Source organism: Rhinolophus sinicus, chromosome 14 (genome assembly GCF_057876585.1).
Source record: "Rhinolophus sinicus isolate RSI-liver-muscle chromosome 14, RSI-T2T, whole genome shotgun sequence".
NCBI classification, from domain to species: domain Eukaryota; kingdom Metazoa; phylum Chordata; class Mammalia; order Chiroptera; family Rhinolophidae; genus Rhinolophus; species Rhinolophus sinicus.
The window spans coordinates 169,998,294-170,011,475 of NC_142514.1; the positions used below are offsets into that span (position 1 = coordinate 169,998,294).

The following is a 13,182-nucleotide window of genomic DNA, read 5'->3' on the forward strand; positions in this document are numbered from 1 at the left end:
CTCCCACTCAGTGTTCCAGTACTGGAAAAGAAGTACCTGGCTGTGAAAAACAGAGGAAATTGTGACTGAGTGAGATGGAAGGTGCTGGAGTCCTGGGCATTCCTCTTAAAGGTTCTGGGCATGGAATTACTCGCTGACAGACTCACTCGCTCTGAGTTCCAGCACTGGGGCAGCAGCTCGAAAAAGCCAGGGACATACAAGAATGGACTGAATTTTCTGGCTTCAGGGAGAGGGCTGGAGGGACAGCTTTATCCCAGACAGAAGTGCTAGTAGACATTATTATTCTTTTGTAGAGCCCTCCCCCAACCCAGCCTACAGGGACAGGTGCAGACAGGCTCCAAAAATCTGAGTCTCTGTCAACCTGGCTAACACCATTCGCCCTGCCCTGGTGAGTCCCTGAAACCCCACACTACCTAACTTGTGGGTATGCCCAAACTGCTCCCATTGCCTTTTGCATACAAATGGCCTGTCTCAGTTTTCTCTGGGGATGTTCCTAAAATCTCTCAAAAGTTCACAAACACTAAATAAGCAGGAACTGGCCTCGGCATGCCCTGTACCTCTTGCTAAGTGGCCCCCAAGCCCAGCACTAGTGGCTCTGGCCTGTGTTCCCAGCTTAGCCTCTTCAAGGCAACTCCAAGCCGAGCATAAGTAACAACCATCTGCAGATCAGGTGGTCTGGCCACGCAGTGGCAGTGACTGACCTTAGCCTGCACCACAGTCCCTCCCAAGAGGCTCCAGAACCAACACATCTGTTCACCAGCTTCATACAACACCAAAACACCACCCACTACGACTACAAACTACATACCCAGAGGGCAGACTGGGCAGGCACCAGAGACCCCATAAAGTGAATCCTGCTCCACTGGGTCAGCCCCCACCCAACAGTACCTCCACTGTAATCATGGCCAATTAGCTTAAGGGTCAATCTCTTTCGTTGAAGTGCCAACAGCAATCAAGGCTCAACTACAACAAGAGGGCACACAACAACCACACAAGGGACACACCTAGAAAATATAGCTCAGGTGATAGTGAGACTGTGCCAGTGGGCCCCACAGGACACCTACTACAAAAGGCCACCTGGCCAAGACTAGGAGACATAGCAGAGCTATCTAATACATAGAAACACACAAAGGGGGTCAGCCAAAATGAAGAGACAAAGAAACATGTCCCAAATTAAAAAAAAAAAAAAAAAAAAAAGGAAAAAAAAAAAGACAACTCCAGAGAAAGAAAGAAAATAAATGAAATAAAATGGAGGCAAGTAATCTTCTAGATACAGAGTTCAAAACATTGGTTATAAGAATGCTCAAAGAACTCAGTGAGAATTTTAATGAAGAGATAGTAAGCATAAAAAAGGAAATAGAAACCATAAAAAGAACCAGTCAGAAAAAAAAAAAAATACAATATCTGAAATGAAAAATACACTAGAAAGAATCAAGAGCAAATTAAATGAAGCACCTCTGCTTCAAATCAGCAACTTGGAAGACAAGAAGCAGAAAACATCCAATCAGAACAGAAAAAAAAAAAAAAAGAATCCAAAAATATGAGGACATTTTAAGGGGCCTCTGGGACAACATCAATTGTACCAAAGTTTGCATCATAGGAGTAACAGAAGAAGAGAAAGGGTAAGGAATTGAAAACCTATTTGAAGAAATAATGACAGAATACTTCCCTAACCTGGTGATGGAAACAGACATACAAGCCCAGGAAGTTCAGAAAGTCCCAAACAAGATGAACCCAAGGAAGCCCACACCAAGACACATCAAATTAAAAGGTTAAAGACAAAGAAAATTCTTAAAACCAGCAAGAGAAAAGCAGTTAGTTACCTACAAGGGAGCTCCCATAAGATTGTCAGCTAATTTTTCAAAAAAAATCTTTGCAGGCCAGAAGGTATTGGCATGAAATATTCAAAGTGATGAAAAGTAGGGACCTACAACCATGATTACTCTATCCAGCAAAGCTATGATTTAGAACCAAAGGACAGATAAAGAGCTTCCCAGATAAGAGAAATCTAAAAGAGTTCATCACCACCAAACCAGTATTACAAGAAATATTAAAGAGACTTCTTTAAGAAGAAGAAACAATATTTTTAAATATGAATAATAAAATATTATATAAAAGCAGTAACTACATATCTATCAACAATTACTTTAAATATAAATAGATTAAATGCTCCAAACAAAAGACATATAGTGACAAATGGATCAGAGAACAGGATCCATATATATGCTGCCTATGAGCGATGCGATTGAAAGACAGACCGAAGGTAAAGGAATGGGAAAAAAAATGTCATGCAAGTGGAAATGGAAAACAAAATTAAAAACTGGGGTAGCAATACTTATATCTGACAAATATACTTTAAAACAAGAGACAAAGAGAGACCCAGCAATTCCGATTTTGGCTATTTATCTGAAGAAACCCAAAACACTACTTCAAAAGTACATATGTATCCTTATGTTCATTGCAGCATTATTTACAATAGCCAAATTATGGAAACAACCTAAGAGTCCATCAATAGATGAATGGATAAAGAACATGTGGCACATATGTACCACTCTATATTACTCAGACATAAAAAGAATGAAATATTGATATTTGTTACAACATGGATGGACCTAGAGGATATTATGCTAAGTTAAAGAAGTCAGACAGAGACTGACTTCAAAAACAAATATCATATGATTTCATTCATATGCAGAAACAAAAACAAAATATACGAACAAGCAAAATAGAAATAAACTCATAGATACAGAGGACATTTAGACGGTTGCCAGATGGGAGGGGGTTTGGGGCCAGGGTGAATAGGTGGAAGCGATTAAGATGTACAAACTGGTAGTTACAAAGCAGTCATGGGGATGTAAGCTATAGCATAGGCTATATAGTCAGTAATATTTTAATAACTATGTAAGGTGTCAGGTGGGTACTAGATTTATCAGGATGATCACTTTATAAGTTATGTAAATATCTAATCAATATGTTGTACACCTGAAACTAATATAATATTATACATCAACTACAATTAAAACATGTAAAACTGCATGTATTTAAAAAAGAACAACCAGAAGAATAATTGACTAAAAATTGAAACCATATTTGAAAAGTAGTGAGAGTAGCAAGAGATGGCACGTGTATTTAAGTTTTACTTTACTTACATGAGGACTCTATGTGATAACTTGAATATATGTGTAAATTGATAGCAGGGTTATCTTTAGAGGTAAAAAGGACCTACATAAGAATATTCTGGAAATTTTTTTGATAATAAACTACAATCTATGAGGACAAAATTGAGCAAAATAGGTTAAGTTTGTAAACATAAATGCTATTAAACATTGTTATTTTAATTTACGAGAACCATCCATTGTTCCACATGAGAGCTATCTATAGTTATCCAGGACCAACTTTTCATGATGATGCAAAGAATGACAACAAGTGGAATTTCCAAAGAGCAGAATATTATAATTGAAAGCTTCACACTCACCAACATTTAAACAAAGCCAAGGATGTCCCTGCCTTTTCTGTTTAAGTACAAACAGATGCGTTTTTCAGCAAGCTACAAAATCCCATGAGGATGATAGAAAATATGTAAGAAGAAAATAAGAACTAAAATGGGATTTTGAAGAAAATGAGAGAATCTAGAGGAAAGTGAAGAATTCTGGACCAAGCCAGGCCTTGTTTCTACTTCATCAAACTATACTTCGAATAGAACTATATTTTTCAGTCCTAGCTGATCATAAGCATTATCTAGGACTCTAATTTTTAGAGTACTAATTTTGGGGGTGAGAAAACTGCAATAATTTTTATAAATTCCTCCAGAAGATTCCGAGGTTCTGCCCAACTTGTGTACCACTGGACAAAGGACAGATTATGTCCTTCTGCCATTACCAATCAACTCTGCCATGTGCTCCCTTGGCACACAGCTGCACTGCTTCACTCTAGATAGGTTTTGATTAGACACAGATGCATTTAATTAGCAGTTTGTATCATCAATTAGAACATGAACCGAAAAGTCACCTTCTTGCTTAGATATGCTTTGAACACAATTTTTAATATGAGTGATGATTCCTGAAGAAAAGGGGGGGAGGATTCTAATGAAGTCATTAAACCATGAAAAGATTTCACCTGGGGATGTAATCTAGACAGTAAGGATTACTTGAATAAGCTAATAGTTACAGTCATATATCTAGCCTTAGAGCATCTGGGTACCACAGAATAAGAAAAAAAAAAAAAAAGGTGATCATAATAGGAAAGCTACATTTCATTTTTATATCATTTTCCCAAAAGGATTTTCAAAAGCCCTCCCTTCCCCAATTCCAGCAAGGGAACACTTACATCAAAGGCAGCTTGCAATGTTTGCACATTCATGAAGTCTTTCATTAGTTTGCAGATCTACTCAGGGAAAACAATGGCTACTACAACTTCTACTGTTGAAATATTACTCATGCAGTTATTTAAGTTTTTGCCAAGCTGCTGAACATGCCAACCAATATACCTCACATCAGTCAACCTAATATTTAATTTTAGAGTTGAGGATAAAGAGGCTTGAAGAGGTAGGAGCCAGAATTTGAACCTAGGTTAATGTGACACTAAAGGCCAGGTGCTTGACCATCACCCACAAGCAGCACCACACACCAAACTGAGAATAAAGAGACCCAAATTTAAATGACTTCACCAAGAAATTACTCTCCTATTTTTCTTCATGTTCCCAAATTGAATTCTACTTTCAGAATAGATGTTTCACCTTCTCGCATTCACAGTCTAAACACACATTTACTTCAAACTCAAAACTTGCAAAATCATAAATTTTCTGTGCCTCCGTTTTTTTTCCTTTAAAAGGGGCAGCTATAAAATCCCTTGCATGACTGCAGAAACTCCCGCTCCAGCTACATGCCAGGTGTTTACTATTGATCATGTGAGCTGGATGCAGTCAAAAGTGCTCTTCATCAAAGCAATTTAGATAATCCAGTCTTATCAATTAGACTTGGCATTCAGAATGAAACCTATTTGCCATTCAGAATTTGTATATTCCCTAAAGTTATTCTTGACTTGTTGGTCTAAAATTCCACGTTCTCTAAGTCTGTGAATCAGTTCTTATTTTACTATGGGTTTATGACAACACTATATGGACACGAATGAACCTGGAAGATGTTGACCATATTGATATGTGAAACATTTGAAGAAGAATAAAATAAAAATCATCAGACTTCCTTGAGTTCTAGACCACAAAGAGCATTTAATTACAAAGCCCAAATATACATAATTTCTTAGAACTTCTCTGATAGACAAAAAACAAGGCAAGAGTATGGAGACATGAAGCATTTTAAAGCTGGGTAATTTGTGAAAAATCACTGCAAATGGAATTCCCAATACACTTTAGCAAAAAGCTTGATAGTGACCTATGTAAAAGTGAATTTACACTCTGGCTGCCAAAGACACTTTACCTGAACCATGGGTATCATAAAGCTTAAAAAATCCCAAAGCTTCTCAGACATCATTTTTTTGTTTTTGTTTGTTGTTTTAACTCGAGAATTTTTGGAACGCATTATAAACTAAACTATGTCTAGCAGGAGCATTTTACTCAGTGTGAACAAGAATTGAGCAGCAAGTGAACTGAGGCTCTGACAAGAAAAGCTTAGTAAAGATTTAGCACAGTCACAATAAGGGGAAAAAAGAGGATGAAACCAACAAAATGAAAACCTGGAACATGAAGAAACAAAACCCCCCTGGAACAGCTATACTAATTCCAAAGCATTTATCATCCAATTAGAGAAGACAATTTCAAACCAGGTGGACAGTGAAGAAAAAGCAGCAGGCACTACTGGGGACTAGACAAAGAAGTAAACAGGAAAACCAAAAGCGGAACCTATTAGTGTCATGCAGGCTGGCCCATGATTTGATCTCCTGAAATGAGCTGCCTGACAGCGCCATATCCTGTAACCTAACTTGAAGCCTTTACTCACCTTTCATTTTCCTCCCTTACATCACCCTTGTCTCCCACACACCCATGTTCACACACACATGCACAATGGTTCAGAAACAAAACACACACAATTCTTGCTGTGGGCACATTTCTCATTGGGATGGAGTAGATCTAGGACTTTACTGAAGAATCCACACAAATAATTAAGATATTGAACTTGGGAACATAGTAGGTAAATATTAACTACCATTATCATGTCAAAAGGGCTAGTTACTCTCTATATACTAATCTAATTACAATCTTTATAATGACCCTATGATGGTGTCATTTGTGGCAAAAGGGGCTAAGGTTGTGACATATTCAAAACCAATAGTGAAAACAGTGTTTTCACTAAAATACGGGGACTGCTGCCTGTGGAGCCAGAGTTTTTCCTTGTGTCAAACTGCATTTCCATAGGGTATCTAAACACTATTGGAATACTGAGTGTTAAACGTGTCCCACACCGACCAGCACCAAAAAAGTTAAAAGGTAACATACAACAACAAAATAACTAACTTAATCTAGATCCAGGCACTCCTTTTTCTTTCTTTCTTTTTTTCATTTTTTTAAATTAATTTCAGGTGTACACAACAATGTAATAGTTAGACATTTACACCCCTCACAAAGTGAGAACTCTCCTACCCGAATCTACTACCCCTGTGACATTGTAAATAGCTGCTACAATTCCATTAACTCTATTCCCTATGCTGTATTCCTCATCCTGTGAGTATATATATTAAATTATAGTTGACACTCAGTATTATTCAGCTTCAGCTTCAGGTGTACAGTACAGTGGTCAGACATCTACACTGACCATGAAGTGGTCTCCCTAATAAGATAAGTGTTCATTGGATACCCTACAAAATCTTTACTACATTATTGATTATATTCCCCAAACTACCTTTCGTATCCCCATGGCAATCTTGTGGTTACCTATTGGTGCTTTCTAATCCCCTCACCTTCTTCATCCCCCTCTGCCCCCGCCTCCCCACGGAACCCAGCACTCTTGATGTCCTATTAGCTTCACTTAGAAACACAAACTGTGGGATTGATAAAGAAGTTTATTTCTGCTTGAAACATTAATGTTGTATAAACTGAAGCTTTCGGCACTAATAATTCTCTCAAGTGTAACACTTGAACTTGAGTCTTCATAAATTGTGCCAACCACAAGATTAGCCCCCTTCAGTTACTTGCTTATTTGACCCAACGGAGTTTATAATTAATCAGACTGGTACTTACCTATCATATCAACTCTAGCAGGTTCATGCAAAAATATACTTTATTTGCCAACAGATAATCCACAGTGCACTCAGTGGCCAGATATTAATCTTATTAAAAGCATGATTCCATTATGTCCCTTTCTTGCTCAAAAATGACCTAAGGCTTCCTTGCAGCTGCTAGAGTGGGAGGCCCACAGCTCAGCTCACATTTACAACTTTCCACAGGGTAGACCTACACTCTATTCCCAATTTTCTTATCACTAATTCTTTACATGGACCCACTGTTTTGGCGAGTCTGAGCTGCACGTGACACTTGCTGTCCGACCCCATTTTCTCTTTCTTTCTATTCAGATTGTCCTCTATCCTCCTCTATGGAACAGCCCTCAGGCTCTGACTATTGCAACAATACTAATTATAGCAATCATTTTGTTTCTTATAATACATCGCATTCAACAATGCTAGGACAATATGTTTTATCTTCACAACAAAATTGCAAGCTCTGCGAGACAAAGGCCATTTCTGATAATAAGTGTCTTTTAGGGTCCTGCCTTCTGCTTCACATCTAGTCAGCACTGGGTCACTGGATCAATTCATCCATTCCTTAAACAAGTATTATTAAGCACCAAGTATATACTGTGTTAAACACGAGTGCTATGCTATTACTTCCAAATAGCAGCATGACGTGATCGCTGTTCTTACAGAACTCATATACATATAATAGGAATGAGCCAATGACTTTATTGGCACTTGCAGTGAAGTGGGATAAGTGGGGAAAACTTCATGTTCTAGAGGGAGACATGACAGCAGTGGAAAGAGGGTAAGGGCTTTTTATAGCAGATACCATTTACTCACTGAATGAATAACTGGATCGGGGAGAGAAGGAAGGAAGGAAGGAAAGGAGAAAGGAAGAGGTAGGCATTAACAGTTTATAATTACATGTTCCTGTGCTTTGGTGGCATATAAATAAATAGACAAATAAATGCAGAGATAGATACCCTCATACATAACATGGACGGTTTACCTACATACTCACTGAGAGAAGAGCAAGATCGGATTCTAACTCATCAATCTGCAGCCATCTATTTTCAGCAGAGATGCACTGCAACAATCCCATTACACACTTGCATTAAGTGGAAATCTAAGCTCAACGATTCAATTACTTTCCTTACTCCATTAACAATTGTTATGCGATATACAGATCCTCCACAAATACTCTCCCTTATAACATTAAAGCAACTGTCCCCAAACAACACGACAAGTGGCAACATTGCATATAATCAGTTTTTATATTTATCAATTCCTTTGAGAGAGTTAAAGGAAGTCCATTTTGAAGCTCAAATAAAGTTCAGTTTTAAATTCCAATTCTAGGTTAAGATTTATGCCAGCTCTTATTAAGCATATGCACCCATCCATGTCCCTGGGCCTTTCTGCTTCTGAAATATGGAATAACTCTACATGTATTTACATTCTTCCAGCCTTCTTATTCAGCAAGCTTTCTAAATAAAGGCTGGTTTGTATCAGGGTAATAAATGGAGCTAAAAGGGGACTTCAGAATCAGGGCACAAGGTCAAAAATGGACACTCTGTAAACTGATGATTATGAAAATACAAACTGTGGACAAAATACCTTTTGTAGAAATATCCCCAGAAGGAGGTTAGGGGTATACTTTGGGGATATATGGAAGATGATGGTTCAGGCAACTTGAAAGACAAGTACAAAGATTCTGAGGCAGGATCACACCTGCCATGCTAGAAGAACAGCGATGGCGGCAGGGAGTTGAAAGTTGAGGGCAAAAGGTTTCTTCTGTTGTGGTTGTTGGTGGGGTCAGGGTCCAATTGCAAAGGGCCATATGGGACGTTATCAAGAAAAGGTTTTTATCCTGATTGAAATGAGCCATTGGTTTTGATCTATGCAATGATTTCATAGACTTCTATTTTTATAGGCTACCCTTTTTCTTTCTTAATTTCACTTGAGGGAGTGATTAGATTTCACCAGAAAGAACAGGCAAGATAGTACCTTAACTTGTGGGACAGACATGACTGGTCATTTTACAAGGAATTTATTAAGTTTCTAGAGTTTAATTATGCACTATCCTTTTAAGATAGCCAACATTTATCTGATTCTACCTTAAGAAAAAAAAAATGTTGTTAATTTTGTTTTCCAAATAGTTTCCCTTGTGGGAAATTTTCTTGCACAAAGTACAAGGAAACACAACATGCTAGTATGAGAATCAGCCTCAGATGTTCTGCCAGATGGCCCCGGGGACGTTCTTCAGTTTAACCCTCACGGGAACTCTGTGAAGTAGGTGCTATTTTCCTAGAAATGAGGAAGCAAACTTGGACAGAGTAATTGGCCCAAGGCCACACAGCTAGAAATGCAGGTGATGAAATCGGAACTCAGGACTGACTACCTCTGTGGGCTTTGATCATTCCATGCCAGCCTTATGTTCCCTGCTTGATCATTGAAATGTTTAGTGTAACTTCTAAAAATACAAATTCTTGTTTTGCAAACAGTCTTTCACAATTTTGATAAGTATCAATCAATACCACAGGAGCTTGGTGGGCCAGATGAAACTTGATTGCTAAATCTGTACTCCCACAGGTCAGACGTTTTTCGTGGTTCTGCCACCAAACTACATATAGACAGCCCTAAAAATGTATGCCGCATGTGAAGTAGCCAACTGCACAAACCCTTGTGCAATACGCTGGGTAAAAATGCAGAGTGTGTAGCTATATGATGTATGCACACGTGAACATGTGTGCAGGAGAGGGAGAGACAGAGAGGGAAGTCTTGATTCCAGGAATGTGCAAGTGTAGCCATGCCACACACCACTGCATCCCATCCCAAGGGCACACAAGACAGAAAGCACACAGCAGCGAGCAGCCGGAACCTGCCAGCCTCAACCCTGGCCTCACACTTGGCTGTGGGAGTTGCTTATTAGGACCAACTTCATCTTCTTTTAGAGTTCAGTTTGCAAACGATATTTCGAAACATCAGCCTTTGGAGTTTTCGCTTCTCTCCAAGTCATCTTATTCTTTCTCTGACTTGCTCGTTATTTTTTTAAACCAACTTTTTTCCCCTTGAAAAAGAAGATCCATCACTGTTACTGGGTATAGCAATAGAAGTAAACAAAGCTTTCTCTCTACTTCAAAGAAATGAAGCCTTGCCCTTTTATCTTCCCAAACAGACTAGAATAGAGAGGCTTTCTTTCCCTCCTCCCCAGCTCACCACAGTGGGAGTGAACGCCTTCTATTCAACAACTGCACCCAAGGGCTGGCGACTTCCTTCTCAAAGGGTCAGCGAAGTCCATAGAGCCCACCCAAGTGCGGATATGAGAATGACCCAAAGAACCCTCACAAACACTCAGAGGTCCATTTTGACAATAAGTGCTTTAGCGATTCATAACTAGGAATAGAGAAAAGTCATTTCTGGAGGGAGCAATGATCTTAGGATAGGTGTTTGCATCCATAGCTACCTGAGGGAGGGGTTGGAAGGGTAGAAAGAGAGGAAAGAGCTTACCAGGCAGCAAATGCAGCCTCAAGTGGCCCTCACGGCAGTTTGAATCAGTCCTTGCATTTGGTTACACGAGCTGTTCAGAAGACGATAATAATCAGGCCAAATTAGCAAAGAATCTGGCTAAGGACTCAACTGTTAGAATCACAACGATCTTTGTTCAAATTGCAGTTTGTTCACTTATGGGCTGTGTGATTTTGGGCAAGGTGTTTTAACACCTCCAGCTCTCATTTGCTCACATGTATAATAGAGCTAGCTAATCATAGCATGGTTGGACTCATTAAGGAAAACAATGTGTGGGAAATGCTTATTCAATACAGTACCTGGACAGCCTTCCTGTGAGGGCACCCAGCTGATTACAACAAAATGGGACTCCACAGTAGACTGCCGTCCAAAGGAGGCAGTATTTAAAAAAGAATAACTGATTAACAACCGTGTTCCATTCACAAATCAGCTCTAACTTATCCCCTAACCTTGAGAAAATTACTCAATCACGAAGAAATGGTGTCAGTTGGTGGCAAAGTCAGGCAGGCAGAGGACATCTGAGTTATAATTCTCCCTCTGTGCCCAACAAATTATACGACCACAGCACCTTCCTGGACCTCGTGTCTCTTTGTGTACAATGAATGAGTTGGGCTAGACTACATTCTGAGGCTCCAAATTCTAAAACTCTTTGTGGGCTTGATTTCCCTCAAAGAGGAGGGGCCCTGTCTGACTATAAGCATGCCAGCATTTGACAAATGTCCCCAGTGACTGTACGGTGGTCGGTTATCAATTCCAATCATGGGGCCAGAAGAGGACCAATATGAAAGCAGCCTGCAGGGGTGTGTGCCTGAAGGGTGGGGGAAAAGCTATTAGAGTCAATGATCAAAGCCTGATCATTTAATGGGGAAGGTGTTGGGCAAATTCACTGCTTTCCTCTGGGGTCATGCCTTTTGACCTAGCCATCTGCAGGGCAGGACACAGAAGAGGGCTCAGCTGCTTCTCCCACAAAGACAAATGGGTCTTGCATAATTTGCACTTACAATATTAATTATAAAATCATCTACTTACTTTTTCATCCCTCTTTGCAAATCATTCTAACAATAATATCATTTAAACACTGATTCACTTGCTGTGCCCAAGTGAATTCCCCAGGGTAATCCTAGTCATTGTCATATTTAAAAAAAATGTCCCTCTAAATTAGCAAGCCTTGCATAGACTCTGTTGGCAAATTCAGTCATCCTTCTGCTACTGGGTATTGTTATTTGTGGCTCCCTTAAAGAACTGGAGTTCACCCGTCTTTAATTCCAGTCAGTTGGAAATGATATGAATATGTTGTGACTAACTTCAGCGGAAACAACTCCATTAATATTATTAGACAATAAAGAACCCCATAGTACAATAAAAACAAAAGCTCCAAATAATATATGAAAAGGCTGTTAAGAGCAGAATAGGTGCTCTAGTGATAGTTTTCTCTCCTCTTACTATCAAGATTCTTAAAATATACTGTACATGCATTGTTGGTATTTACACATTTTTCTTCCACTCAGATGCAAAAAAAAAAAAAAAAAGAAAGAAAAAAAAAAGAAAAAAGAGGGGGGAGGTCTTACTAGACTTAGCTACCTAATTCCTGGCTTTCCCTAATTGAATGAGGTAGTTTGTTACTAATAGTAGACATTAGTAATTTTTTATTAGAGGCACCAGCAAACGTTTCTTACCCAATGTAGGTTAGTACAACTGCAAAGAGATGAAATTTTAAATCTCTGGATTCCACAAATAGAAAACAACAAATAACTAGGGCTCATATAGGGAAGCCACAATGGAAGGAAAATAACTGTTACAAAACAGCATCTACATGGAAATGGAAACTCTAGCTTTAGACTAACCAAAGTCCCATCACTAAAAATGGAGGCAGCTTATCTCAACAGTATGGAGATGCCAACTGGATGTGATTTATATAAATGAGTGACATTCCTCATGAAATTCCCTTTCCTGACCTTTGTAGCTAAATTGAGAATGCAGCAAATTTCAGATTTGTAACATATTTTAATAGTCCATAGATTCCACACATGATGTCCAGCTATATCATCCCTTCTTCACCAAAATGGCCATTCCTTCAGCTTGACTAAATTTTAGACAGGCTTCTTCCTGATTCTAGGAAGAAGAGGCTCACCACCCTTTTCTTACAGCATTTACTTTAGAACACTTGTAATTATAAATCCTTTCTGTTATCCTTTGCCCTCCCCCACACACACAAAACAAACAAACAAACAAACCATCTTGCCAGTTTTATCACCCAGGAATGTCTTTCTTAAGGACCTGGGACCCATGTATTTGAAATACAGTCAACAAAAGAGATGGTACCCTGATCTTCCAATTTCAGTGGAAGTATAGAAACCTAACATTGGTGGGCACCTTGTTCCAAGTAGCAAAACTACCTATTGTCTTAGAGATACAAGAAATTTCTTTTTCTTCTAGAAAAGCTAATGAGCAAGCACACATGGTCTATGACTC

At 38.9% G+C, this 13,182-nt stretch overlaps 1 protein-coding gene across 17 annotated transcripts in view; it reads right to left on the minus strand.

Moving 5' to 3' along the window:
• The window catches only part of LRRC4C (leucine rich repeat containing 4C), a 1,083,645-nt gene that overhangs the window by 59,819 nt on the left and 1,010,644 nt on the right, over positions 1-13,182 (minus strand). For 4 of the 17 annotated variants that reach the window (XM_074336242.2, XM_074336235.2, XM_074336240.2 and 1 more), the window contains one exon: positions 10,693-10,762. The exons of the other annotated variants lie outside the window; for them this stretch is intronic. The gene's annotated coding sequence lies outside the window, so the exon portion shown is untranslated. The remainder of the gene's footprint in view (positions 1-10,692; positions 10,763-13,182) is intronic. 17 annotated transcript variants of the gene reach the window in all.